The 26,897-nt window shown below is 53.2% G+C and overlaps 1 protein-coding gene and 1 long non-coding RNA gene across 2 annotated transcripts in view; one reads left to right on the top strand and one right to left on the bottom strand.

Annotated features, from left to right (window-relative positions):
* Positions 1-25,667, bottom strand: part of SLC7A1 (solute carrier family 7 member 1) — a 66,948-nt gene extending 41,281 nt beyond the window's left edge. The window contains exon 1 of the mRNA XM_059995947.1: positions 25,467-25,667. The gene's annotated coding sequence lies outside the window, so the exon portion shown is untranslated. The remainder of the gene's footprint in view (positions 1-25,466) is intronic.
* Positions 25,668-25,882: 215 nt separating this feature from the next.
* Positions 25,883-26,897, top strand: part of LOC132413767 (uncharacterized) — a 146,141-nt gene continuing 145,126 nt past the window's right edge. The window contains exons 1-2 of the long non-coding RNA XR_009516809.1: positions 25,883-26,128; positions 26,238-26,451. This is a non-coding gene — a long non-coding RNA (uncharacterized lncRNA). The remainder of the gene's footprint in view (positions 26,129-26,237; positions 26,452-26,897) is intronic.

Consider the following 26,897-nt stretch of genomic DNA (forward strand, 5'->3'; position numbering starts at 1 on the left):
AGGGCTTCCCTGGTGGCGCAGTGGTTGAGAGTCCGCCTGCCGATGCAGAGGACGCGAGTTCGTGCCCCGGTCCGGGAAGATCCCACATGCCGCGGAGCGGCTGGGCCCGTGAGCCATGGCCGCTGAGCCTGCGCGTCCGGAGCCTGTGCTCCGCAACGGGAGAGGCCACAACAGTGAGAGGCCCGCGTACTGCAAAAAAAAAAAAAAAAAAAAACTAAAAGGATTCCTCAAAAATCTGAAGTTACTGCTATAGGACCCAACCACTCCTAGATATATAACCAAGGTAGATGTAAAAAAACTTGTATACAAACACTTGCATACAGATGTTCACTGCAGCATTATTCATAATAGCCCCAAAGTGGTTAAACAACCCAAATGCCCATCAACAAAATGCAGTCTACCCATACAAGGGAATATTATTCCGCCATAAAAAGGAATGAAGTACTCATTCATGCTACAGCGTGGATGAACCTTGAAATCATTACGCTAATGTCACGAAAGGCCATGTACTGTGTTAGTTCAGGTATATGAAATGTCCAGAATAGAGACAGAAAGTAGATGAGTGGTTGCCTGGGCGGGTGGGTGGGTGATGAAAATGTTCCAAAATTGTGGGAATGGGTTGCCTAACTGTGGATCTAATAAAAACCACTGAATTTATGCTTCAAATGGATGAACTTTATGGTATTAAATTATATTCAGTAAAGCTGTTTTTTTTTTTAAAAAAAAAAAAAAGCCGAGAGGCACCCAACCCACAAGGAACTGCCCAGTAACGGCTTTTCTGTTAAAGGTGCCCAGGCAGACTCTACAACTTCTATCCAAGTTCAGCTGCGAAAGCAGCACTTTGTCCCCCATATTTTAATTCTGCTTCAAGTCAAAACTCTGCCATTCCCCACCCCACCCAATCAATAATTATAGCTCTGGCTGCAGCTGATAAGACGATCGCCACTCTATCTGCACAAGCCATTTAATATGCGTAACAGTCTTTCTGCTTTGAGAGTTTCACGAACGTGAAATCAGCTCCTGTTTAATAAGCCCTAACTACACGCACTGCCTCCGCTTTTGTCCCGTTACACTGAACGCAGGCTCCAGTTTCAATACACAGCTTAAATTTCCACGGTGACAGGGCACAGAATAGTAAAACTGAGGAAGGCTGCAGCAGGTGTTGGCTTAAATGATACTTAGTTTAAGCTTCCAGCTCACACAGGGCCCGGGGGAGGCGTATCCCTCTTGCTCTGTGTGTGCCTACGGTCCAGGACCTCAGAGGAAAGGGAATCAGAAGAAAAGATCATCAGGCAGTGAAAAAATTAACAAAATTAACAAAGTCTCTTAGCACCAGCACAGTATTTTCTAAGACCGTCACGGCGCACTAACAGGGCGAATAAATCACCGGTGAGGCAGGGAAAGACAGGCCCAGCTGGGGAAGCTGCAAGGAAAAGTGCACAGGAGGCGATTTCTGGGGGGCGCTTCCCGTCCCGAACGTTCAGAACGCTCCCAAGGCTCAGCCGCAGACCTCTGTCTGCCAAGGCACACCTGGCAGGTGAGTTCACGCCACCCTCCTGGGCGTTCACAGGCCCCGGGTACATCTCCCTGCGGGCAGGTGTCTGCCTGCCCCTCTCCTCCCACGATGTGGCCGTTGACAGCACCGTGGCTCTGGAGAAGCCTGAGAAGACAAATGAGCCTTGGCTGTGGCCAGGAGAGCAGCCCGGGTCCGGGAACGAGAAGCCTGCCTGTGCAGCCCTGCCATTACCAAAGGGGATCAGGCAAGCACTTGCAGGCCTGGGCCTCTGAATTTCTGTACTCCGATAGACTCAGTTTGTCCTCCTGGGGCTACCACTGGCTGTGTCGCTGCAATTCTACACACGAAGGCAGGCAGAGAAACGTTAACGACAAAGAGTGGATGGTGCCTCCCAGAGGCTCCCGCTCAGGGGGCCCTGCTCCCCGGGAGGGGCACCGCACACCTGCCATTGATCAGCCGGGACTGAAGTCAAAAATGGCTCTGTTCTCGCTTTCTCCACCAAACTTACACAAAATTTCTTCTCGAGGAGCTTCTTGAGAACATTTTCATCTGTGTGAAGTGGTCCCAACGCGCTGCACATGAAGTAGGAAACAGGAAGGCCGGCGCTGGGAAGGAATTACGAGATGATCTACAACATTCCAAACCAGGTTCCCAGCACACCACCCTCGAGCGTCTCTGCTGGATGTGCGTGCCTCATACTGTTGCCATACTGTTCCTTAAAGGAATCCACCTTTTCATAATTAAAATGTTTTCAGAAAACCTGTATTCTTCTCATAAATGGAGCACCACCAAAAGATCTGAAATCAGATACAAAACTCAGCTCCGTCATCCCACGGGAGCGCCGTCTGCTTCCTGCGGGGACCCCGAAGGGTAGGGCCTGACAGGTAGTGAGCGCCGGGCGTGTCAGCATCTAACAGACGTTAGAATTTAACACGCTATTACGATAAAAATGTTCGCGTTCTCCCTGAAATCATCTCGCACGCAGAGCACACCCAGCACGCTCTGGCCTACGAGCTGGCGAACTGTGGCACTTAGGCCCATTTTTGTGTTGACCCTGAGTTCGAGTGGTTTCTGTTAAGTTGGTTGAAAACAAAAAAATAAAAAAGAGGAAGAGGAAGACGAAGATCATTATTCGACAGAGACCACGTGCAGCCCAAAAAGCCAAAAATATTTGCTACGCAGCCCTCTTCAGCTCGTTCTCATTACACCTCTACTTTGCCAATGAGGCGACCCAAGACCAATTCCACTGAATGACTCAGATCCACCGCACACAGGTCTTCAGGCTTTTGATAAAGGAATTCCACCCAAGAGGCCATCAGTTAAACGCTTTCAAGATGGGCCTCCGTCCAACCACTTCAGCGTCATTATAAGGAGTGAGTCTCGTCTACAGCAAACCAGATGGGGGCGGGAGCAGGGCGAGGACACAATTCCTCCACCTGTTCCCGCCCGCCTCCTCAGCCCCCACCACTCCACCCCTTCCACCAGGCACTGAGGCTCACCTGTGTGCATCCTGATCACTCCGGCACCAGCAGGTGAGGGAGGAGACCCCCCGGGATGGAAGACCCCTCCGCATCGCCAGCTGCAGCCCCCTGGTTACCCAAGACAGGGCGCTAACACGCCGGGCCACCCCTGCCCTGTCCCCGCCTCTGTAAGCAGGTACCAAACTCACTTCACACGACCCGGTCTGAGAGCGCCCTGCTGCCCGCAGGGGCCCTGACGGCTGCGGCCTTGCAGGCAGTGAGCTCTGGATGTCTGCAGCTGCTGATGTCCCGTCAAGAACGCGGGCAGCCAGGCCACCCCACCGACAAGGCCTCTATTATAGAGCCGCACAGCTGGACGGGCCTTGAAGCCTCTGGTGGCCCCTCCTCCCCCTAAAGGGCGCAGCTCCGGGGCCAGCCTAGACCCCCCCCCCCACTCTCAAAACTGCCCAGAGTCTAGTGATTCGTTATAACAACACACTGCATTATAAGAAGGCATTTTTTAAAAAATCTTCAATTTAATGAAATCTGAGCAGCTGGTATGTCACAGACATGTCCCAGTCACATTACGCAAAGTAGGTTAATAGAAAGAAGAGGTCAGGACGGGGGGCAGGTTTCCTGACATAACGCGGAAGCTCTCTCACAGCCTCATTCTCGCACTGCCTGGCCTGGCCCACGGAGTGAAAACACCTGGTAGCTCCTGCCTGCGCGTGAACCCCTGGGCAGGTGTGGTCACAATGTCCTTATGGCACAGAATGAAGTGGCCACCGTGCCCGGCGGTGCCTCTTCTGAAGGTCCTCTGCCCTGACCTCAGCATGAAGAGACCACAGGGATCCGGGCACCCGGGGGTGGGGGGGGCTGGAAGCTCGGCTCAAGTTACTATCTGTTGAACCAAGCACATGCGAGATGGACACACCTTTCCTACATCCCATTTTATCAGAAGTCCCAGTGCCCCCGAGGTGGGTGCGCTCGGGCACACGTCACTACCCGGTTTTCTGATGGAAAGACTGCTCCGTTTCGGCCTCACCACCTGAAAACCGGGTAGTGAGTCTTGCCTCCCCTACGCCTCCCCACCCGACCCCTGCCTGCTCCCGGCTGTGGAGGTCAAAGAGCAGAGAGGGAAGAGCGAGGTCAACGTCTCAGACACAACCGGATTCAGAATATGGCGGGCAAGTGACTTACCTTCCCCGGGCTCCCTCTCCCTCCGCATAGTTACCTCCCGGTCTGGGGCAGGGCCAAGCGATTAACACGTGCAGGGCCCTGAGGAGCAGCTGGCACACAGGAAGCACTGATTAGTACTAGTTTCTTAATCTGTAAGAGATCTTACTAACAACCAGCATGTAAAGTGATTTGAAGATTAAGCAGGTACTTTAAATGACAACTGTTTTTAATTATATGAAGGTATCCTGTAATTGACCGTGCACTACGCAAGCATACAGTTTAAAAAGTACTGGGTTGGTCAAAAAGTCTGTCATCTTATGCGAAAACCCGGACGAACTTTTTGACCAAACCAATAAAAATAAGCTTACTGTTTGATTTATTTCCATCTGTACCAGTTCAGATGGTTGAAGGTTTGAGGGCTACTGCCTCAAAATACTTAAATTGACTTAAAACTGTTAAAAATATTAAGTATATGAAATGTACAAAGAAACAGACATACACATTACAACTAATATTGAGTTTTTGACCACTGATTTTTATTTCTGAATCTGTAAACATCCCGGTTTCTGTAGCGCTGACGGCCGCCGTCGTCCGCGGTGCGTGGGTCGGGGGCTGGTGGTGACCGTGGCCGTCCTGGTGTCCGCTGTCATTTAGGAGCCGGGGTCGGGGGGCTGCTCTGGGAGCCTCCTTCGCAGGCGAGCAGCTCAGATGGTGCGGGCTGCGGGCTGCCGCCACTCCACCCAGGGGCCTCTTCACCTGTTTGGCTCTCGGGCCAAATCCGGCCACGTTAGGAAATGAAATGCTCTGTTTCACCTGCCCTGCCGCGGGGACGGCTGCTTCCACTGCGAACCCCCTGGCGGAAAGCGATGCCCAGTCGAGAGGCCACCTTCCTCCCGCCAGGAGGTCTGGACGCGCACAAAGCCCAGTTATTTGTTTTGCCAAACTGTATATACACTGAATGGAAATGTTTGTTTTCTGTGTCCCACTCTACGTCTCAAGAGACAAATGATTAAAGAAGAAATTCAAGGGCATCTTTTTTCCGCTCATCGCCTCCAACCTGCTTATATTAAGAGCCCCACTTCCTGCCTTTTAACTTACGTTTCTGTCGGCCTATCATCCACTCTTCTTTGTTGACCTTTACGTGTACAATGTTGCTTCAAAACCCTTCTTCAAAGGAAAGGTCAGAGTGAAATGTCACCGGGAACGATGCCAGATGGCCAGCAGCCAGGGGCACCCGCTCCCAGAGCTGAGCTTACCTGTGGGGTGTGTGACCCGGGGACCAAAGGCAGGAGGGACAGCCCGCGGCTGGACCCCCTGACCTACTGCGGGCCACGCCCACAGCGGAGAAGCCCAGTTCACCAGCCCAGACCCCCAGGACCCCCCATCCAAGAGCTGCTTACGGTGCGTCCACCGCATGCACACACTCTGTTGGAACTGTAGGTGACAGAGAAAGCTCCGCGCTCCCTGCCCTGGAGGCTGGTCATGTAACAGGAGAAAGGACATTAAAAAAAACACAGAGTGAATATGTAAGAGGGTTCCCAAAAGGGGGAGGGTTGGGAAGCTGAAAGAAACCTCTAAGGTTACTGCACAGGACAAAAGATGGCTGTGACAGATGGGGAAGGAAGGACCGACAGGATGCAATAAGTGACAACAGTAGAGGCAAGAGAAGGGAACGAGTCAAAGGTAACTCTAAGCTCTCAAGCCTGGGAGACTGGAAGACTGAGGACTCGTAAAGAGGCAACGTCAAGAACACACGTTCCGGAGCAAAATCCAAGTCCAGGTTTGGAAGCACTGAGTTCGGGGTGAGGGTGAGACCAAGGGAGATGCTGTGACCTGCCATTCTGACTCCACCACTCACTCTCTCAGCTCTGGTTTACAAAATACAAGTGATCCCAGGCTCACAAAAGCAGCGCGTCAGCAGCACAGAAGACCAGCGCCGGCTCACGCTAGAGAACTCAACTAACCAACATACCAACTAGAGACAAGCAACACATACGCACAACTGGCAAAGGCCAACTGAGTACGTTAACAATTCAAATCTGCAAAACCTGATCTAGAAAAACTGCACTCGGAAGGAACAAACGGCACAAAAGAAACAGTGGCTGAAGCTAAATTCACCAGAATCTGCTGTGGACACACGGCTGACAAATGCTGGCAATTTAAATGCGATGTAATTTACCCTGACGAGAATAATTTCAGAAAAAAGCAAAATTTGAATGGTTTGTCTGTGCTCTAAAAACTTAATGACTTAAACTGAAGTTCACTCAGGGAAACGTTTTCATCCAAAATTCATCTGTGATGATATTTCTGACAAAGTATTTATATTCACAAGCAGAGTCAAAACATCCTCAGAACAGAACCGTGTGTCAAAATGCCCTGTGCTCAGCAGCACAGACACCCGGCACACAGCGGGGCACGCGAGCCGCCGAAGCAAAGGCTCCAGGCAGGGCTTGTGCAGGGGTCAGTGCTGACAGGGGGCTCGGGGGGGAGCTGGCTGCTAAGAGCCCTGTGGGGAGCAGGCCCACGCTTTGAGCCCAAGGAGGAAGCATCGCTCAAGGGAAGGGGCAAGAGCAACCTTAGAAAGAGTCCAAAGCAGGACCTGCCTGGTGGTCCAGCAGTTGAGACTCCGCGCTTCCAATGCAGGAGGCACGGGCTCGATCCCTGGTCAGGGAACTAAGATCCCACAAGCCGTGTGTGCAACCAAAAAGTCCAAAGCAGCTGGACTTTCCTGAAGTGGAGAAAGGGGCGTGACTCCATGTTTCTCCCTGAGGCCCACACCCTCACCTCTCAACGTGAGCCAGGAGCCAAAACAAGGCCAGATGAAATACAGGACGCCCACCTGAATCAGAATTTCACATGAACAACGAATGACGGCTTAGTGTATCATAATTACGTCCCAAATATTGCCAATAGATATCTTTTCAGTATAAAAAAAGTTGTACTAAAAAAGTATCCATTGCTTACCTACAATTCAAATTTAACTGCATGTCCAAATTTAACTAGTCATCCGTCCAGCATTTTTAGTTGCTCAACCTGGGAACCCTCGCCTGGTGTCCACGGCCCAGGCCTGAGCACCTCACCTCCACCCACACCCTCCGTGCCCCTGATCACCAGCCCTGAGTTCCGACAGCCTCTCTGCAAAGGCCTTTCCGCAGACCAAGCAGCAAGTAACGACCCCCCCCCCAGCATCCGTATCTACCGAGCCTCCCCCCACACACCCATACTGTGCATGGAGGAAGCTGCCACCACAGACGCAGAAAAGGAGAGAGTCTGCGGGAAGAAGGGAATGGCCAGGCGTGTGAAACATTTCAGAGACAACGGGGGTGCGGGCTGATGACAGACCACTAGAGGGTCTAATGAGAAAAGGCTGTCTAAAAGCGAGCAGTTCCAGTAGCAGCTTAGCTTCCAGTCAGCTGAAGCATAAAGACACGGCTTCTCACCAACGGCTTGCATCTTCACGGTGCCTGCAGAGAATGCCACAGAATGTGCCCTGGAAGGACCAGCCAGCACTTGGGTAACTCAGGCAAGTGCCTGTGGGCAGCCAATCGATGCTGCTGCGTGAATGAATGAATCCACACTTTCTCGAAGAACTTGTTCTGAAATTTGAAATCGTACATAATTATTGAAATATAATATAAGTCCAGGGCCAATCTTCCATTCCCTGGCACGCACCGCGGGAGCTGACGTTCTCTGCTCTTCCACTAGTCATGCTGAGGATTATTTGTAGGGCGGGTCACGAGCATCTGTGCTGGGCCCGAACCAAACAAATGAACCAAAAACACCTGCCATTCCACGTGATGACGCACACGTTAAGATTCACAGGCACAAAGCCGAGAAGCAAGGCCACCACTTCCCAAACAAAAGTCAATCTAGTTCCGAACCCGTTACTTTCTACGCCCCTTTGTGTAACTGCCGTGGCCGGTATTTAGTTACGGGAGCGCTTAATCAAACAAACATCCAAGAACACCGCAATTTTCTTATTTATACATAAAAGTATTATTCAACCCCACGCCAATTTCCCTTGCTCTGTGCTGGAAGAAATCCCAAGGACGCCTTATCACAGCAAAAAACTTCAAAAAAAAAAGAGGACGACATATATTTTTAAAAAGAGAGTACTGCATATTGCTTCTAACTTAGGATAAATCCCCAGCATACTTTGAGTTTTTATAAAGGAACTTTTATTTGCTTTGCTACTATGAAGTTTCCATTCTGCTAAAAGCCCCTAATTTAGAATTTACAAACAGATCGAGCCTGGACAATGTGAACTGTGCTGAGCTTTGGGACACAGTATCCCCTGGCATCGAGCAAACGTGCTCCACGGCTCTGCTGCTAAACGTTTAGGTATTTTACGATGGAGTAAAAAACCTAAGCTAAGAGCGGGTTTAATGCTCAAATTAAACCAAAGGCTTTTCATACCAATGCCTGAAACGTTTAAATTCAAACGGAGTCTGTGTTCTTAGTACTTGTTTTTTTCAAACCTGGCCCAAGGGAATGTATCTCTGTCCTCATGCGGGGGGCGCTGGTGCCAGCTCCGGTTATCTGCCGCTGCCTTGCAACTTCTAAGGAAGGACCTATCCACCCACAGCTCACCGTTCAGTGCTGGAGATACACGTTTTATTATTAATTTTCAGCAAACGTCATTAATGCTCAGGGTTGCCTAGCGCTCCTGTGAACAAGAGCAAACACTCACAGGACCGGCAGAGTCAAGGAAGACCATGCCTTCTGCAGGTGGAAAGAACCACACGACTGTCTCAGCTGAGACCCACCAATGTTCTAACAGCAGGGAGACGGTTACTCCACTGACACAGTCCTAACACTGGGGGTTGGTCACTGCACCATATCTTTGGTTTCTTGGGACCCCAATTCGCCCTAAAGGCTGACACCAACAATACCAATCTCAAATGAGACCTACAGTACTTCGTGGGGCTGGGGAATGTCAGACTTGGAAGGAAGGTGTTCCGGGTCACCTGCTCCTCCTGTGCCGATGGCCTTACCTGAGGCCATCCGCTGAGGACCCCTGTCAGATGAGGGCACTGTGGTCTTTCCAGACGACAAATGTGCCGTGTCTACCGACGTTAAAAGTCAACAGAAGAACGAAAAGTACAGACAAGGGGAAGGAACACCCACTGGCCAAGCACTGAGTGCAGCCCCGGGCTGAGGGCCCCGGTCGGCCATGCCCCCTCGGTTCCCAGACGGCCCAGTGGGCAGCGCCCATCCGAAGGACGCAGGCCCTGGGCTGGAACCCAGGTCTGTCTGGCACCTGGTGCTCCCACTTCCCATTCCGGCGGCCCAGGTGAGAGGAGCCCTCGCCGTGGCTGGTCGTCTCCACTGCTGATTTTCATTATCGATTACCTACATTTAAATGCCAATATGAAACTTTACAAACTCTCAACAGAGAAACACAAGGCCAATTCTAGAATTCAACTACAATTCCCTACATAATGTGGTCTGCCGTCACTGGGGTCTGACGTGGCTAAGGTACGGTGACCTTGACAGTCAGATGGGGCTGAAGGCGCCCTCGCCGGGCGCCTCTCCTCCGTGCCACCTTCTCTGTGGCTGACTTTGCTCCTGGCGGCGTCCTGTTGGCCCTGACACCGTGTTCCCACCCAAGTGGGTCAGGGTCTGCAAAAGCAGGGCACCACGCTCAACCGGCCCCCGCGAGCCAAATGCGCCCCACCGGCTGGGAGAGGCTGAGGGGGACACGGGATGGCCAGGGAAGTGAGGACGGGGCACTGGCTGGAGGGGAGTGGACGGGAGGGAGAGCGCCCTGCAGAGGGCAAAGCAATACTGCAGAATTCGGTTCCAAGAGGGGGCTCCTAATTCAGACGAGAAGGCTGTGCCCATCCTGGGCTGTGGCTCACTTCACAAGGACCACAGAGCGTAAACAAGACAATGCAGACGGCGTCTTAGGCACCAAGCTCGCCCTGCTCCTCTGAAAGGCCACGCAGGCCAGACTCAGAGAGCCAAGAACAGAAGAAATTATATCTCGGTCAAACCTGGTCTACTCTGGCCGAGAGTCCTGTCTGTGGAGAAGCTCACAAAGCAAACTTTGTACGTAGGCATATCCCACGATAGCATCTCCAAAGATTCGTGATAAACCCCAGCTCCACGTGCCAGCCAGCCGGGGATAATGCCATCCTTCTTGCATCCACTTCCCTTTTCCGCCTCTGCTCCTCTGGTTCTGTCATTGAGCAGCTGCGGAAAGCACTATGTGGTTTTTCTTTATGCTGAGGGAGTTGAAAGTCCTGACCAGGGCCGAGCTGACCGCCAGGGCTGGTGGGGAAATCCGCGGCTCGCCACGCCATGGTCTACGGGAGTTTCAAACTCGGGTCGCATCTCTTTCTGCCGGTGCTGCCAGACTGGGGGCGGGGGGGTCCCAAACCTTCCACGTGGCCCTTGTACGAGCTGAGCTCTCCTCCATCCCCAAACAAAAGCCAAGGCTTCGCTGGGATTTGCAGACTAGAAACTTCCCCTCTCCTGTAATACAACCCTTATCGGATTTCTGTCCAGAGAGCAGATATTTAAGACATCTGAATCGTGGCTGTACAGTCGAAGTCTTTTTTGCAGATCTGACCGTTTGCCATCCTTTGTCTGCCGCTGACCCTTACATGAACTCGGTGGCACAGCTGAGTGTGCACTGCCCAATACAAGGGCAGGTTATTTTTATATACACACATCTGCATATCTAAATAGGAAAGCTCCGTCATCTCCGATCCTGTCCACTAAGGCAAACCCAAAGGACCTTGGGCAGAACGCCCTTCCTTAAGGGGCTCCTTGAAATAGAGGCCCAGGAAAGGCACCTGGTGTCTCAGGGTCTGTCTCCAGGCTGGTCCACCCCAGGTGCAGCGAAGGATGCCTGGATGCAGAGACAAACCCAAGTCTGGGACATCCGCTCTGGTCTGCTATTTCTTCCTGGAAGACAGGGCACCATGAGGACCCACCAATGCTAGAAAAGCAGTGACCCTTCAGTATCGCCCGCATCGGCTCCCCGTCTCAGCCTGTCGAAAGCAGCGAACCTTAAAGAGCCACGTTTGCCCTTTTCTCTGCCTGCGGGGCCTGGTGGCAGGCAGGGAGCCTCTGTTCTCTCTCACATCTTCGAGACCACCTTCGTCTTTATTCCACTGCCAAGAAGTATGTCTCTTGGAGGAGGCGGGGAAGAAGCAGAAACAAGGACCCTGAGAAGGATTTTCCAAAAGAAGTGTTTCCAGTGAAAGACAGCTCTTTCCAGAATCACAGGCCCAGAGCTTCAGCTGGGCTCTGCGGCTGACGTGGCTCCATCCGTACTCGAGCTGGGCGGGTTAACAAGGGCAAAGCTCGCTTTCTTTCTCCTTTGACGGCGCCTGTGTATATTTTGGTGTGTGTGGCCGCCTAATCCTTTTGAAAGATAACCTCTCTCAAGCTTCCTCTCTGGTGAGATAGCTTGGAAATGAAACTTCTCATGGCCTATCCCGACATTCCAAAACCCGCAGGAGACGCCCCCCACACACATCAGCACCCGGCTGCCCCTGCTAGGAAGTCCTTGCCCAGGACTACGGGTAAGCGGCCGGCAGTGTTGCATCAGACCGTGAAATCCTTGGTCCAAGGCTGCTGCTCGCTCTTGCCAGAGATGCGCTGAGGAAACACACTGCTCTGACCAGCCTGGGCTCTTCTGGGGGGCTCCTAGGAGGGGGTGCGAATCTGATGCACCACGGGGAGGCCCGCGACCAGGTGCTTTTTTTTTTTGTAACAGCCACTCTTCTCCTTCTGGTTGCAACAGGTCACGCCACTCGACATTTCTGGGCTCATACAGGCCAAGTGACACTTCTCAGTCAAAATCTCTGTCAGCGTCCTAACACCGGAGCTTCTGGTTTCTACTACCTTGGATCTCTACTGTTCCTACTCAACAACAATTCTTACAGTCTGGACACCAAACTGCTGCACGGAGCTCTTCAGAGGCTCCATAGTCACAGAATGTCACCACTTCCCGCTTAGGGCTGGAAACCCCAAAGCGAGTATCCTAGTGCCACCTCTTCGGACTCCAGAAGCAGAAAGCGTGGCCCTGAGGGCTCGGCCCCGCCCAGGGTCACTCGGTCCGAGGCTGGGCTGGCAGCAAGGAGGTCTCTGGACTTCCAGGCCAGTCTAACCGGTGGGGGGGGGGGGGGGGAGCGGAGAGGCCTGCCTGGGGCACTTGCTGGGGAGGGGGTGGTGAATCCACGGGGGGACATCAGGGCTGGGCAGCAGGGGATGAAGGACTCCAGCTCTAGCCCCCGTCCATCCATCCCGGCTCCCCTGACGCCACCATGCCTGACTCCCGGTTCATTCAAGAGCTGGGAGGGACCGCATCCCTCTTCCGAAAGTCACCCCTTGTCACCTCGAGACGACCCACAAGCAGGCGGGGAGCACGTCTCCTGGGCTGGACGGCACTACCTTCCCCTTTACAGACATTCCCCACACCTTCACACACACACACACACGTCTCAACTTCCCCACTGGCTGCTTTGCTGAGCTATCAAGACTAATGCCCTTCGGCTGACGGCCTTCCCCTCTGCCAAGGGGACGAGCGCGGAAAAGCTGAGGGATTCCTCACGGCCCGACCACAAGGTCTCACCCATGTAACACACCGCTCATCCTGCCACCCGGTGAGACAGATAACGGGCAAGTCTCTAGGGACTGAAAAGTGTACGAAAGGTGATTATAAGACACTCTGCACGAGACGCCATGAATTAAATCTGATTATCCCCAAGAAAATGCCGTGGTGGGATTTCATAAAGCAATACATGCAGGAGGCAAAATGCAGACACCACCAAAGGCCACAGAGTCAAGGACAGGGTCAGCCCCACCCCGACCCCTCAGACCCCACCATCACCACCGCCGTGCACAGCCCTCCAAGTACGAGCGGTCTTGGCTCACGGTTTTTACAGAAGTGATCACAAATCCCAGATTTTAAAGAAAAACGTAAATGATGTTTCCATATACTACTTAACAGAGAGCCTTCCCGTGAGCATATGAATGAACGAGCCAGATAACACGGCAAAAAGAAAAATCAAGTACGACTGAGTGTAGTAATACTCCGCTCCCATCACTTCTTCCCTCATTATTTCCCCTGTGACAAGGAACATTTAGATCAATTCAAAGGTCAGGGGCCGAGGCCACACCTCTGGGGCCTCTGGGCTGTGGGAGGAGGATGGACCCACACCTGAGCACCCGACCGTTCCCGAAACTTCCTCAGAGGCAAACGGAAGGAAACTGCAAGGGGCTTAACACCTGCAAGTCCGCCCAAACCCACACCCTCCCTCGCCAAGCAGCATCCTGGTCTAGGGTCTTGGAAGCAGGGAACCCCGGCACCCCCAGGCCCCATCCCTCCACACGGCTCCCCTTTAATTAAAGGTCCTGACACCCCCTCTTCCATTAAGAGCTTCCTGACCAAGAGAGAACAAGTAGCAACCTCTCCTTAGCCCCTTCCACCACCCCGCAGTCTCTGAAGCCTCCTGCATTACAGCAGTCACCACCTCAGGTGGGCTCTTCACTGGGCAGAAACCTCCAGAGGCTGAAGCTTAACCCTTTCCACACCAACCCTAACTAGAGCTCACGGTTTCTGAGCACCAGGCAACGTTCTAAACTCATTTTACATATCTAGTCATCAGCACAGCCTACAGCGTAGGGACTGCAGCTCTCCCCATTTTCTAAATGGGGAAACTGGGAGCTGCAGGTGTTCCCACACACGGACTCCTAAGACGGGAGCTGCCAAGTTCTGGTGCCTCCTTCTACGTACGCGATTCCTATCGCCTCTGCCCCTGCCGGGAGCTCTGCCCCTGCAGCCTGAGTTTCCACTCCCTATCTGCAGTTGGTGGCAAACAGAAAACCCGGCTGGTCAGAGATGAATGCGCCCCACGCCCCTCCCACCCCGAGGGCCCGGGGAAAGCAAGCGCTTGGGTTCCTGAAGAGACATCTTTTGAGCATCTACTCAACAGCAGGCACTGGTGGGTCCAGGAGCCTGGCCTCAAGGGGCTTGCGGTCCGACAGCAGCTGAGGTCTCCTTGACGAGGTCCAGTTGCCAGTAGTTTGACAGGTGCCGGCTACTCCCAGAGAACGCAGGAGCTGGTTAGAAACTCTGCCCCAGACCTTCGGAAACAGATCTGCAGGTCGGCGAAATGCCCAGAGGGGATCTGTGCACAGGCACCTGTGAGCCTGTGAGATGGGTTAGACACCTGAGGTCTGACTTTAGGATGTGAAAGGCACTAGGACATCATGCAAATTGAACTTACATACTTATGCAAAATGTATTCCTCTTCTCCATCCTGCGCCTGCTGCCACATCTGTCCAATCCTACCTATGCGCGTTTTAGATGTGGACGGAGGGGTAGCTGTCGTAACGAAGAGGCAGTCTGCACAGTGCCATGGAAGCGCCTCCTGTTTTGTGCGCTACCTCCCCAGCCATGGTTAGTCTTGCCCCTCGGTTTACAGTTTTATATTTATTAGCGCACACTTTGCATCTGTAGGTCCAGGTACTAAGGCGAGGTCTAGACGAGCAGGGCTGTGGCCCTCAGGCCACACGCATGGTAAAGTCGGCCCGGAAGTCCTGCTGGCTGGGGGTAGTGTAGCGCGGGGGGAGGGGCTGGGAGAACTGAGCCGGCCCTCGTGAGCTGGGGACAGCGCTGCTCGCTCCCACGCAGCGTCAGACTGGAGGGAGGGCTCTTCTGCCTCTATCCCTGCTGCCAGGGCCACACACCTTGCTGGAAAGAGACACCCTGTGAGGGCTCGGGTCAGAGCCAGCAGCCCCCGAAGAGGCTGCGAATCTCCCAGTAACCGGGGGGCTCTCCAGGGCGACTCAGCAAGAGCTGCCTTGCGGATGCTCAAGGCAGGACAGTTCACAGGCAGCCAGGAGCTGCAGGGAAGCCTGAGGAATTCAAGGTGGCAGAGGCCTTGCCGTGACTCATCAGACCACAGACCTGAGAGCCTTTCAGTAACTAGGCCTGAGTCCTAGCACAAGTTACAGCTGGTATTCTCCAAATTCTGACTGCATCCAATTCTGAGGCTAGCAAGACATTCTTCCCAGTTCAATGTGCATTACTCAAAGAATTAGTGAATATTGTTGCCTAATGTCTCCCAAGGTTGCCCTCTAGGGAGAAAGAAAGGTCTTCCAACAAAAGATTTCCTTTTAAAACCAAACTTGCTGCTAAAAATTTGAGGTTATAGACTTCTGGGGGACATGTTATACCATTACAATTGCAGATAATCCCCTATTTCACATAATATTAACATATATAACAGCATAAAATCAAGTTCATGAGGATTCTTCTCAAATACTAACAACAGTGGTAATATTTGTAATTTATAAATGAATTTTTAAAAGACTACAAGTTAAGCACTCTGAACTCTTACAATAAACTTACTGAGAAGCACAGCAAATAAAAGAAGTTATAAGAAACAAGGCCAGATATTTGTACAGTTTCAATAAACTAGGTGATTTATCTTGTTCTAGTTCTGTTGTCACTGTGCTTTTGTTCCACAGAATCAATTCCCTTGATTTACAATTGTTCTAGGAATTATATACAAAGACTTATTAAAGAATATTAATTTTCTAAGCAAAAAAAAAAAATTCAAACGCTTCTCAAAAAAGAGAACAAAATGCATTCAACCTTTTCCAGAAGAACTATTTAATGGTACAATTGCTATTGCTAATATTATAATCTCAATGCCCTGTTCAATTTTAATCCATCAGACCTCAGAGTCTAAAAATTAATATTTCTGTAAGAGTGACTTTTCTCCCTCTTCTTCCTACAAATCCTCAACTCTGAAAGAGAAGGCTCACCTTTCAGGTGGACTCTTCCTCAAATCACACTGAAAAAAGTAAACACACAAAAAAAAGGTCAAAGTGCTGAAATTAACAAATGTTTGGGCCATCCCTGAAAAAAACACACAGCCTGACCAGGCCACCTTCAAAACACCAGAGTGTGAGGTCAGCTTAGGACAGAGCTACCCGGGTTTGCATCAGCAGCAAACCACACTGGGAATTCACACAGGTCTTGCCTTGTGTCCCTATTTGCCTTCTAGGGAATCATCATAGATAATAATGTCCACTTCGGTCAGAAGCCCTTAAATCACCGCAAAAAGAAAAAACCTCTACCCTCTGACTGTCTTTGTCTAAATCGGTGTGGACAGAGAATTCCTCCCAGGCCCTAGTCCAGTGAGTGTAAAACTCAGGACACCACAGAGGAGGGGAGGGTGGGCATGGAGGCCAGCACGCCCACGCCCAGCAGTGTCTGCAAACTGCAAGTCGCCACCAGGATTTTTTGCGATGCGATAGAAAAGAGTAAAAATCATCAGAGTGCAGCGCAAGTACGAGAATGAGTACTGTTTGGTGGGAAGTTTCATTTTAATCTGTATGTAAATACGTACTTCCCTGTGTGTGCACCTGAGCAGCGTTTCAGTTTATTTCCTCTTGTAGACTGCAGCCAAAGAAGCTGACAGCCGCCACCCTCGGGAGAACCGGGGTGTGGGCCCCAGCAGCCCTACCCCAGGCCGAAGGAAGCCTCCCCAAGGGGCTTCCAGAACCCTGTGCAGATCGGGCTCTGAAACCTAAGTGCCTGTGTCCTTCTGAAGGAGGAACGAAACGATCTCACCAGGGGAAAGCACGGGCGGCTGTGACACGCAATCGCTGAGACCAGGGCCATCCTCAAAGCCAACCTGAGATGCTGTGTTACTAAAGAACCTTCTGAATCAGAAACAGGGCGATGTACGGCCTACTAGGATATCTTGGTGGTACTGATACTAGAAAATGAGAAACTCTCCCCGGGCAAATCAGGCAAAATTCTCAACAACAGGACAGGTCAAGGCGGTGAAATGGTACACCAGCCACCAGCACCTGAGAAGTTGTCTCCTTACCCCATCTGTGAAGGAGCCTAGCAGCCAACCCAGGAAAAACTTATCCCAATACCCTAATTTCAACAAGACCCGATTACTCCAAAAGCAGAAACATCACAGTCACTCATTCATAGGGTGATGTGTATCAAAGTACAAAATGTGGTACATGTTTGTAGCCAAACCCTCCAAAATAAACCCCAAATCGAGATGCCAGGACAGAATTACAATAGAAAATCAAAATAATTTATTGTTCTTTCCACTTGCCAAAATGTTACTACTTAGCTCAAAGACACCCCGCCTTTAAACTATCCTGCTGTTTCACTAATTATAAAAATAATCCATACAACGAATATTTGCTGAGCACTAATTCAGGTGCTACACACCTAGCAGTGAACAAAACAGAGCCTGATTTTCAGTGTTTTCTTTCTGTACAAATACATGTATCTCATTAAGAGAACACTGATTATGGAAAATTGTGTCCAGATTTTTTTCACTTTTAATAGTAAAGTTTTTCCCTTAAGATCAAATGTTCCTTGAAAACATCACTTTTATTGGCTACGTGGTATTCCACCGTGGATGGTGTCATAATTTACCAAAGGACATTTCTAAATGCTGACCACAGGATAAAAACACAAATGAGAGAGAGAGACACAGTCAAACACAGCATGTTAGATCCAGATTTAGGACCTTAAGGGGGTAAAAGAGGGAAGATACAACCTTACCGATCACGGACCCCGGGCAGTGGACATGTACACGGTCACGGCTTCCCCGTGTGCCACGTTAAGGCCTAACTTGTGAATCTCCCTTTTTTATAAGCCCCACTCCCTCTTTGATCCAAGAGAACATTGTCTGCACAGAACAATACGTTTTCATTTCAATTTCCCTTCTTCTCAGGAAAGGAAATGTTTGCACTTCAAAGGGCTTCTTTGAAGAGCAGCCTCCGGTGCTGGCCCGTCCAGGTTAGGAGTTCCGTGGCCCCAGCGGGGTGTGCAGAGTCTGGGCGGCTGCCCACCGCAGTCCCTCTCCAGGCCACCTCCTTCAAGGAGAGGGTCTAGTGCGGGAGAAGAGAAAACAAACATGGAAAAATACTTGGGGCTTTTGATCATGGCTTTCAGAGGCCCTGTTCACACACAGCGTAGGTTTCACAGCTCAGGGAAACTGAGGTACGAACCATGGGGAGCCGGGTTCTAAGAATGAAACCCTTCCAGAAACCAGCCCCACCCAGCGAGGGCCCCTTCCAGAGCCGGGGAAAGAGCGGAGTCTCGGGGGTACTGCTGGTGATGACAAAGGGCACGGCTTTGATAAACAAAACACAAAAAGAAGCAAGAGCCACACCTCCCCCAACAGTCTGGAACCTTCCCCCAGGAACTTCTGGGCTAGCACAGAACACAACTCACCATTTAGAATCTCTCCTCTTATCGCTCCCCTGGCCCGCTCGCGGCGGCCGGGAGGCTCAACAACCCTATGAAATAACCGCAAGCTACAGGCCAGGAGGCCAGGAGCATTCCTCTCCATCAGGGCCCCTGCCCATCCCTACCCTCTGCTTCGTCTGGGCAGCCAGGGCTACACAGCGGACAAGCGAGGGCCTGCACGTTTCTTTTCAAGGCTTGAACAAGTTCTGGGGATTTAATAATCATCTCCACCCTTCCCCACCCCGAGGGGGTTATGTTTGCCTGCTCAGGTGGGCCGACGGCCAGGTGGTGGGCAGGGGCTTGAAAGGCATCCGCTCCAGACAGGGCGCCTGCTGCTCCGGCAGCCCGAGGCCTTGCTCCGGGCCCCCGCCCTGTGTGTTCAGGCTGCGGGTCTGCGCGACCACGTCACCCTGAGCTGAAGTCTTCTGACCAAGCGCCTTCCTGCGAGCCCTCTACCCTGGCTGGGCGCTCAGCCGCTCTGCCGAACTATGGGTGCTGTTTATTTTCCTTTATTTTACTTTTCTGTAGTTTCCAAATTCTTCACAATACACATTCTAACTTTTAGGGACATTTTTTTTTCTTAAAGAGGCTTATAAGGTAGAAAATTAGACCACAGTTCCATTGAAAGAGCCTCTCCTGAAAACAAACAAAAAAAACCCAAGAAAACGAAAAACAAAAAACCAACTACCTACATGCATATGTAAAGGACACTATTTGGACAACTGGAAGTTGAATATGGACTGTGGACTTGATGATGTCACAAATGTTCCATTTCCTGATTTTGATGTCGTACGGTGGTCACGTAAGAGAATGAATGTCCTTATTCTTAGGAAACACACTGAAGCATGCCGGGGTAAATAAAAGGACATGATGTCTTCCACTTACTCTCAGATGGTTCAGGAAAAAATGCATCCGTGTGTGTAGACAGATTAACTGATTGACAGATAAACAGAAAGAAGGAATGAAATGTAAACAACCAGTGAATCTGAGAAAATTGAGGCGCTCCTTGTAACCCCTGCAACTTCTCTTTAAGTTTGAAATGCTATCCACAAAAAGTTGAAAGAGCAAAGGAAGAAAGGAGAGAGGCAGGAAGGGACGGGCACGAGTTTCCCCACTCCACCTGCCAGCACCCACGGCCTCCCCATGGGGCCACGGCCACGGGGGCCCTGCCAGCACACAGTCTCTCCAGCGTAGACAGTGCCTGCTGCTACCCTGGCTCGGACAGCCCCCAGCCCCGGCTTCCTGAGGGCGTCAGGGAAGCACCTTCCAAGAAAGAAGACCCCTTCCCACCTCCCGACACTACAGAAGTCAGCAAAGTGAAGATCCTGGGAGAATGGCTACCGCCACTGGCCTTGAGAAGGAGGGAGAACCGAGAAGGGAGCCACTTAGCCCTACAAACCAGACGACCCCCTGCAAAGGGCCCTCCCCCCAGCGGCGGAGCAGAGACGACCGATGGAGATCAGTGAGGCTGGGCTCCCATGGCCCGGGCAGGAAGCCCCTCGTCCAGCCAGCTCCGGCGATGCCAATGTCAGACTACTGACCCAGGAGGAACGCAGCCCAGCCTCTGTCACACTTCGGCACAGCTGTGTCAAGGACCCCAGGGCTCAGAGAGGAAAGATCTGCGCTCAGAGGAACCGGGGCAGCTAGAGAGAAACAGCAGGCTGCCGCCCAGTGGTGGCACAGCCGGCTCCCGCACCTCCAGGACTTACTTGGAACCAAGAGGCGCAGGGCAGCCCGGCATCTCCAGGTCCGTGTGCTAACCTCAGGGCCCGGCGTGGCCCCGCGCACACGCGTGCCAGACCACGGTTGCCAGAGCGAGCGGCCGGAGCCCCAGGCACAGGCTGATGCCCACAGCCCAAAGCACGCTCGGTGTTAGGGCCCTGGAGCCAGGCCCCAGGTGCAAATCCTAGCTCTGCCACTTAAGACCCACCCCTGTGCCCATCGGCAACTTGTGTCACTTCTCAGGGCCTCCATCGCCCCATCAGCCAAACAGCAGGACCAACCTCAGGGGGCGGCTGTGAGGATTAAATGACAACAAAGAAAGTGCGGAGCGAGCCCCACAGTGAGCACTAACAAGGGCTTGGAGTCTGGATCTTACTCAGCCCCAGGGCCTCTCCCTTCCTTCCTATTTGGTGTAAGAGACTTTGGTTAATGGTACTTGGTAGGCAGATAAGAAGATACAGAGGAAGAGAGCATTTCCAAGCCGACCTTAAAAGGTCACCCCCAGCATCTTCATCGGCAGGAAGACGACGGTGACAACAGTGTGATGAGACGCCGGTAAGACGTTTGCTCCCTTCCCCTCGCCGCTGCCCCGTGATGGGGCCCCCATCCCACGCCAATGCACTGGGGCATCTACCTCAGCCCTCAAAGGAAGGGATGAAAAAAGGTGGGAAACAGACTTGGCCCCAGTTTTTAAACCCAAAGCGCTCAGGGTAATTTGGACCAAATGTTTGGGGTCAGGATGGACGAGGGCAGACACCCCCAAAACACACAGACGCACACACTCACACGCACGTGCACACAGACACAGGCAGGCCACCCCTGAGGATGAGACCGTGAGCTCTGCTTCCCAGAGGCGTGAGGAGGGGACAAACCCAAGGCTGTGGATCTGAGACCTGCGGGGACTGGCCTCCCCAACACCCTGGTGCCACGCCACCCACTGCAAGGCAGACACAACTCCAAGAAGGGACGACCTTTTGACACCTTGGCAAAATGGGAGGGCAAATAAAGTTGTTACAGATTTTCTTCTCCTCCACGCCAAAATCAAAGAACTGTGCTTTGTCTCCAGTAAAACAGCTAACGTTTATACGAAGCACCTGGTATGCGCCAGAAGCTGTGTTAAGTGCGGAACCTGGATGATTGCCTCATTTAAATCCTCTCAATCCTGTAAGGTAGGCACTAGAAGCCAATTATTATGCAGGCAATATGGAGAAGGATTCAAACGTGGCTCCGAGAAATATCTTAGAAAAGGCACTGATCCTGTAAGCGGAGCCCACTCCGGGGCGGGGGGAGGCCCACGGCACCTCCTTCGTCCCCGCAGTGCGTGGCCCGTCAGGAGAGCAGGGGCCCGCCCAGACTCGGCACGGCGAGCGGGTCTCCGCGATGCGGGGCTCCCTGTGCGCCCAGCACGTGCGGAGAATCAGGACCCACTCCTACGCACGTGGCGAAGTACTTGGCTGTTCTCACAGGCAAGAACCTTACCTGCATGGGTCTTCTGAAGAAAGCACTACGGCAGGAAGACAGAATGTTTCAGAAACAACTGCCTCCAGAGGGGAAAGGTGACTCAGGAAGAAGGGAGACGGTGTGGAAACACATGCTGTCCTACCGGACGAAGGACATTCTTTCTCCCTCCTCAGCATAAATCCGCCTCTTGGTAGCCCCTGAAGGCTGAACGGAGCTTGATTTCTGGTTGCCTTTATCAGAAGAGAAGGCTGGCAATGGAAAGAACCTATTTTCTGAAAGGATCTAAATGGACTGACCTTTATTCTTTCAAAGAATATTCTGCACTGCATGTTTACTGGCTTCATCATTATGAGGCTGCGAGGGCGGGCTTCCCCAAGCTACAGGCAGGGCAAGAACACGTCTGCAGGGTTCCCACAGCCCAAAGGACATACTGGAGGCTGCACAGAGACGGCCGCAAACCTGCACCGGAGACGCCTCGGATGGCGCCCTTCCCGGCACTGGACCACCCGCCCTGGCTCCTAGAAGCAGCGTCTGCGTTTCAGGGCGATGACCTCAGGCTACACTGAAGCTGGTCTCTAACTCCACACAGCTCTACCCTCAGCTGACGTGGTCTGTCCACCAAATCCACCACCTGGCGGTCCCCAGTGCTAATGACAACAACCAGAGGAAAAGCCAAATGGAAGACTCGGGTGCGGCATGACGAGGGAGCCCCATGCCAGACTCTATCCCGACGTGCAGAGATGTCTCTCCTGCAGCCTGTGTCCCCGGGTGAGCGAATCCTGACCGATGGGTGAAGCAAACAGCTTCAGCCGCTGCTCTGCCGAGGACAAAGGTCTGAAGGAACGTCTTCGGAGCCCAATGAAGACAGCGGACCAAATCCTCTTACCAACGTGCTGCCCGTCCTTCTGGCAGATTCATAGGTGGCAAATGCACTAACCCCCCCCATGATGAACCGGGGCTTGCTCTGAACAAGTGCAAGGATAGCTGCTGTCAAAGCGGCTTTGCAGTTGGGGGTGGGGACATGATTACAGAGAAAGAGAAGCCACTGAAGTTACCACAGGGCCCACAACCTGCCACCAAAGCTGCTACTCTTCTCTTGACTGGAACAGACGTAAAACCTTGGGCAGATACAACCTTGGCCTGGGGTCCAATGCCAGGGGCCTCCGGCCCAAGAAACCCCCGGCAGGCAGGCCTCCTGAAGGCCAGGAATGAAAAAGTAGGCGCGCCCCAGGGCTGCAGACCCCAAGCGGGCCACGGGACAAACCCACGGCCAAGATGCCCACTGGAGGGCGCAGGGGAGATCAGGGAGGCCGCAGGCTTGCCGGGCGGAGGGGAAGGAGGACCCACGCTGCGGCGGGACGTGGGCGCAACAAGGCAGCTCCGGCTCAGCCCCGGCCCGTGAGGATGGAAGCGTCTGGAAAAAGCTGGTTGTGACTTTTACCGAGTCCTTCCCCACACGCTCTCCTCAGCCTTCCCCACCTCACTAGCACAGTGGCTCCGCTCTACGTGGAACCTCATCCGGCCTTTCACACCTCACATGGAATCTTCCTTTAAAATCCACAGACAGAGCAAGGACACCAGCCTGCAGACTGAGCAGAAGTCAACCAGCTCACATTCCTACCGTGTCCAAGCTGCCACCATCTCTCTCTCTCACAGAAACGACATATGGACACACTCTCTCGTGCAGAAATAAGCTGGGCTTGGGTTTTTTTCCAGACCTAAGTTACCAGTCTCTGCTCTGGCCTCCCCCCTTCTGCGCCTGCCCGTCCCCCATCTCTTCTCCACCCAGGAGTTGAAGTGGCCCTTCCACTCCCTGACAGCCACCCAGCACTCCCCGCTTCTCTGAGAGAAACAGCCTGCCAGCAACAGGAGCAGACAGGGGTGAGGGCCCCAGGCTGGAGAAGAGCACCAGGGCCCGCCCGTCCGCAGGTCCCACCTGGAGTGAGGACCCGGCCCCAGGTGGAAGGATGGCCATCTCAGAAGATGCCTGTGGCCCAGACACCTCCAGGGTCAGAGGAAAATGTTTCTCCCCATAACAAGGACACACCCATTCCTGTTTCAAATTCCTCTCTGGGATTAATAAACCAATACCTTCAAATACATAATTAATAATGTAAGGGATTAATTTAATAAGACATAATGCTGGGCCCTCCAACGTAATTGCATATTTTTACTGGCCTGAGTAGACAAGAAACGACAGACTAGAACACTCAGTAAACATGTGTTTAAGCCCATCAAAGAATGGAAGCCCCAACCCAATACAATTAACGTGTGTCCTAAAATGCAAGCTCCTCGAGGTCAGCAATCTCGTCTTTCAAGCCTTTCTTCCTTTAAAGCAAATAATTATATGCATAAGAGCACCCATGTGGTTCAATCCAGATTTAAACAACTGAGTACATTTCTGATCTCTATTAATTCTCGTCCTGTTTCTTTAGTCAAAACCCCTTTGGCACTCTTTAAATTTTACCTGTAATAATTAAACATGATCTTAATATGCTAAACCTTTAAAAACTATTTTAATCCATTGTTGATTTTGTCCCCTAAGTTTCTATTCTGACTGTGACTTAAACAAGACTTTTTTGTTTTAATCACAGAAGGGTGTGTGCATATAAAAATAATAATTTCCACTGAGATCAACTAAAAATATCAGGGGATATTTTTGTAGGTATCACGGTTTCCTATTATCGGAACCAAACCTAAGTGGCAAAAAACGTTAAGATGAATCCCGAGTAAATTATAATTCAAATGAAACACAATTAGGAAATTCAGCCAGAGGCCAAAACACAGTCCTGGTCACAGTTTTAAGAGCTCATTTAGGGAAATACACCTGGGATTGAAACCCTCACCCCCCTCCTCTGTTTACAAATCTGGAGTATAACCTACTCCAGGTTACTTCTACACGTGAGAGCCTGAGGGCGGGTACTGGGCAGTGTTCCGTTTCTTCCGGAAGGCACTTGTCTGGCTGTCCTAATCATACAAGTCAAGCACCGCTCGTCTCGGGTTCTCACAGCCACTGAAAAGGGGAAGGTAGTAGTACTACAGCGCCCTGCTGCCGTGTACACACTGGTCTTAGAATGACTGCGGGACCCGCCTGGCCCGGGAAGTTTCCTACTACGTAGAAAGGAACACACTGAGAATAGGTTGTCTCGGTGAAGCCGGAAGAACTGCCTCCTGCTCGAAACCATCTGGAAGCGTTGAGCACCGGCCTCTACGGGCCAGATTGGGTCACAAGGAAGCCCCCGGCGGGGGGGACTTCCCCGAAACAACTCCGGGGACCCGGAAGAGAGGTGGAGGCGGGCCAGGGAGTGTGCAGGGTTCCAGAGAGGAAGAGACGTGGGCGCCGCGGCCAGCTTGCGGGTGCGCGACGCCGTCCTCGGCCGGCCACCTGCCGCGGGACCACCCTCCGCCGCCCGGCGGGCTCCCCACCCGCGGCCGATAACACGTCGTGGACCTCGCGGCGGGGCGGCGTGCTCCGCTCCGCGCCATGTAAGGGAAGGTCTCGGGACGCCTGCCGGGCCCAGTGCCCGCTCCCCGTCCCCACGCCCCCGCGACCACCCGCGCGTCCCGGCGCCCGGTGCCCCGCAGGGAGCGCTGGGCCAGCACCCCGGAGGCGCCAGGTCGCCCACGCTTCCTCACGGGGTGTTGCATCATGCACCACGCCGCGCCTTCAGCGAACCAAAATGGACTCCGTGGCGGAGACAGCCTCATGGGCACCGGCCGCGTACACCCCCGTCCGCCCTGCCCGCGCCCACCCGGAGGATGCCAGGGCTCCCCGCGCGGGCTCCGCGCCCCTCCCCGCGCCGCCGGGGTCAGCCCCCCAAGGTGACCCGGACCCGGGCAGCTGCCCCAGCGCCGGCGGAGGACGGGGACTCACCGGGCCGGCGGGTGGCGGGATGCAGGCAAGACCGCGGCTGGACTGACGGACGATCGACCAAGGCTCGGCGGGACTGACGGACGCTCGGGCGGAGGCGCGGCGCGCGGGGAGCCGGAGGGGGAGACTCGGGTAACGGACGTCGGGTGGCCGCGCGCCCCGCCGGCAGCTGACCTGCCGCTCACACCTGCCGGCGCTGAGTGAATGGAGCGTTGAGGGCGGGAGGGATCGGGAGCCGGTTTCATCAGCCGCGCCCCGCTCCCTGCGCCCGCCCCCAGCGCCCCGCCGTCCGGCCCGCTCGCTAGCGTCACCGCCTGGCACCAATGGCAGCGCGGCGCGGCGGCGGCTCCGGGAGCGGGCGGCGGCGGGGGCGGGGCTGGGGGCGGGGCGGGGCGCGGCGTCTTCGCGCGCCCCGCGCCCTAACCTGGGATTCCCCCGCGGGTGGGCGGCGCCTGCGGACGCGCTGGTGGTCTCCCCGCCTGCGTGCGGCCATCCCTCGGGCAGTGGGAGCCCGCCTGCGTCTTCGGGTCCCCGCAGACCCCCGCGCGGGCCCGACTGGCGCGGCCGCCAGACTGTCCACCCGACCGCGGGCCCCGGCGAGCGGACCCCGCGCTCGCGGCCAGTTTACCTCCCCCAAAATGAGAAGATTGGGGAGGCACTTCAAGGTTGGTTTTTTTTTAATTATGATAAATCTTCATTTCTTTGTCATTGGAATATTGTATTGCTGTTCCCTTACTTTCAACAAATAATGTATCCTCGCCCCTTGTCCGGAAGGGCCGGAAGCCTGAATCTGCCTGTGCCCCTGGCGGTAGGACGAGCACCTGGCCGGCGGGCCTGTCTCCGCGGCTACTTCCGGAGCTACTCTCCCCGAGATGGCAGAAACTAGACCCGGGTCCCACCGCGCTCACCTCACAGGCTCCCTCTTGGCGCCCAAAACCAAGCAGAAGCCACAGTCTATAGAGATCCAGTAACCTGTGACACGAGAGAGGTAAGTAGGTCATAGATTAACCCCGCCAGCCTCCTCTCTAACTTTGCAGGAAAACAGGAAAAACGATAGCACGGTGTCCACGGCCTTTGAGTCCTTTCCCCGCTTCCTACCCAACCCCCCTCCCCCCGCAATGTCCTTGGTCAGTGATGGGGCCTCATTATCAGCCACAGGGTGCGATACTCTTGGAATTACACTAGCAATTTATAAAGCATATAACTGCAGGGTGCTATTAGCTTCAGAAGCGTTTTCGTGAACACGTAGCAATGGGCTAGTATTTGCAAGGCACTTTGGAGTGTTTGGTATCATAATCAGTGACTACATACACGTTGTTTTAAAACAGAAAATTTCAGTTTCAACTGTTCATTGGTGAAAGGATGCTCTCAAGTTGCGTTAAGGAGGTCTCCTGTGCTGGGGCTCTTCCTGAATCCCACACAGCCTCCTTAACC

Source organism: Delphinus delphis, chromosome 18, assembly GCF_949987515.2.
Source record: "Delphinus delphis chromosome 18, mDelDel1.2, whole genome shotgun sequence".
Classification (NCBI taxonomy): Eukaryota; Metazoa; Chordata; class Mammalia; order Artiodactyla; family Delphinidae; genus Delphinus; species Delphinus delphis.